The following is a 3,083-nucleotide window of genomic DNA, read 5'->3' as shown; positions in this document are numbered from 1 at the left end:
AAAAAAAAAAGTAGCATCTTAAAGAGAGAATGCTCAGATTTCCCACTTGGGTCAAGTGTTTCTGAAAACAGATCTGAACTTTACATTAAACTTTGTTACATTTCAATTGTGAAGAAGCTGCAAATGAACTGTTGTTTGAATATAGCTAGAGGGCAGTTGCACATTTTTTATATCATTATGCTCAGTAATCACTTGTGTAGGAGCTGTTAATCACTCCATGCAGATAGCAAAAATATGTAGTATTTGTGTGGTCTTATTTAAATTACACGCAAACAACTTATACTAGCATTATTATGAATGTCTGGAAGACTCAGCAGCCAAACAAATCAGTACAATCTTTAAAAAAACAAAAACAACAACAACAAAAAAAACACCAAACACAAAATCTGGTAGCTAGCATGGTAATTACGTTTAGATATTATCTAATGATCAAGAGTGATCTCCTGAGTTCCTAAATGAGAATGACAGATTAGCACTAATAAGATAAGCATGATAATGATGGAAAATGAATCAATGGGGGCAAATCTGTGACACACCAAAAGGATACCAGAAAGGGCTGATAATATCTGGTAATTCTTTTGTCTTTTCAATATGATGTTTAATCCTGTGCTTTCAGATTTCCTGCTGCTTTCAAAAGAGAACATTCCTGTGACCTGAGATTAAAAAAAAAAAAAAAAAGTTATAAAACTTTCTCAGCCTTTTTTTATCATCTATAACTTGCTGTCAAATACCTGACATATGCAGATAACTTGTATGCAGATTAGTCTGGTATTAATTTTTATATATATATATTTTTTGCTGCTACTGTGTTTATGCTGCGCATGACCAAAATTTTACTTTATTCACAGTAATCCTATTAATGGCCTCTATTTAGCAGAATATTGCACAGGAATAAAACCAAAACATTTCTAATTTCACTGAACTGTTACTTTACTTGAAGATAAGTACTATAATATAATCTTGCTGAGTTGGTGCCATTACAAAGATGCAACTGATTTATAAATTTACCAGAAATAAGCTGTTGCGAAGGTACTGGTCTAAAGTCTAGTCAAATTTTCTGCAGAAGCAACACAGTACGGTAATTTTTAAATTATTTTTCAGTTGTGTGTACAGAATCAATCCTTTAAGTTTGAAATGATTACTGATTTTCATTCATCACATTTTAATTCCCTAAGAAGGTCAATAACTTTATGTGTTCACTGTTTAAGTAATTCCTTAAATCCCAGATGCTTACATGAGCAACTTTGCTGGCTTATATTTACTTCCATTGAAATATATTACAGGAAATACCTGTAATAAAAGCCTACTTCATTAAATTTCACTGTAAAAAGCTGTATGATCCTGGACAAAAAATAAAATAAAAAGAATGCTAATCTCTAATACTGTTATTAAAAGGAAACCTTAATTCTTTACTTGAAAAACTGCAGTCATTATCTCTCAATTTCGTTAAAAACATGAATAGGTGCTCCTGTTCTACAGCTGCTGTTGAAGTCAATATAAAAGATTTCCTCAAGGATCAGTGTGATATTAGGATTAAAATAGAGTTAATTTAAAAAATATTGACTCATTGGTATTTCCACCTCATGTTGAGACAACGTAGAAGGTTGGGTGTTTGTTATGAAGTTTAGCATTAAAATATTTTCAAACCGCAGTGTCATCCAGGTCTACAGCTGTGTGAGAAGGTGCTCCATCAAATGGTTACTATTTTGAGGTGGTTCTTAGGACAGTCAAACACCTACAATGCCACTTACAGTCTGGATAAAACACAAATTCCTTGAACTTCTGAGAATTAGATTTTTGTAAATTATTATGATTACCAGTAGTAGTACTCAGAAGTGAAACTGCAAACTGCGTAAAGATAGAACTAAGATTCCTGTGTATGACTCCGTGGAGCTGTGGAAGTTGAGTGAAGCTCAGGAGATGCTATATCATTTAAAGTGGCCCTATGAGTAATAATGAGGATAACTATTCAGTGTTGGTGAATAGATACTTCTCATTAATTACCGTGGTAAAATTCTTCCACTGATGACACTGTGTGATCTCCCTCAGTAAAAATATGTTGATATTCTGAAAAGTTCTATGTAGGAGGTGTTCGTACACTTAGGTACAGCTCATTTCATTTATTTATTTACAGCTCATTCCACTGACATGCTTTAAAGAGACATAGAAAATCATGAAGTGGTTCAAAAGAGATTTTTCAGAGATCCCTGAGAAAACTGAAGCAAAGAAGGAATTAAAGTTTTCTAAAGCAACATTTTCCTTAGAATTTTAGCTTGTTGCCTACACATCATCAGTACTTCATCTAAACATCTGTTGACTTCTTATTTGAGGCATTGCTCCACTAAATTAATAAGCTCAGTAGGTCAAATGGTGTGTGTTCAGGAGACTTACAGTTATTTTTATAGCTATTAGAAAAAGAAAAAAAGCAAAAGCAGCTTTAGGCTTTTTTTTTAACTGCTGAGCCTATGGAAGTTGCTAAGGCAGAAAAACACTGCTGTTTTCTTTACTTCAACTGCAAGTAAAGGAAATTTTTTCATTAGACAGACACAAAGCTAGCTTGTAACAGAGCTACTCCAAAACACTGAAATTATATAAAAAAAAACAAGCAGAGGGCAATCCAGCAAATGATATATGCACTGTATTCTGTTTAATATGCAACCCGTGAAGCTCTTGCTATTCTACAGAACCGAATAAACATGGGAGTTTCCAAAATGCAGACTGTGCCTGTTTAACAATGAGGAAATGAAAGAAGATTGAGTATTGAAGGTTTTCTCCCAACTTGATTGTTCTGTTTGTGCTATTTTCAGTTAAAAAGGAGTTGGAAATGTGAACATTTCTGCCTGCAGGTATTTGGTGAGAGTGATCAGAAAACTGCTAGAAATCATAAGAAGTTAAATGAGTGGAGATTTGAATGTTTCTATCCAAAAATTTGCCCAATTTAGCTATACTTCTACTCCTTATCACATCTGAAAAACTGACTTTTTGTTGTTTTTGGCAGAGAACTTCAGAAAACTCTCTTTTAAAAGGGAATGGAAGCATGAGCAGAAGCCCATGGCGTCCTGAGAAGGTTACCTGCTAAGGAG

The 3,083-nt window shown here is 33.6% G+C and overlaps 1 long non-coding RNA gene across 1 annotated transcript in view; it reads left to right on the top strand.

The window, feature by feature from the left end:
- LOC109367307 overlaps positions 1-3,083 on the top strand; it is a 15,654-nt gene extending 12,571 nt beyond the window's left edge. The window contains exon 3 of the long non-coding RNA XR_002114330.1: positions 2,999-3,083. This is a non-coding gene — a long non-coding RNA (uncharacterized LOC109367307). The remainder of the gene's footprint in view (positions 1-2,998) is intronic.

Source organism: Meleagris gallopavo, chromosome 4 (assembly GCF_000146605.3).
Source record: "Meleagris gallopavo isolate NT-WF06-2002-E0010 breed Aviagen turkey brand Nicholas breeding stock chromosome 4, Turkey_5.1, whole genome shotgun sequence".
Lineage (NCBI taxonomy): Eukaryota > Metazoa > Chordata > Aves > Galliformes > Phasianidae > Meleagris > Meleagris gallopavo.
This window is presented reverse-complemented; position numbering and strand designations above follow the sequence as displayed.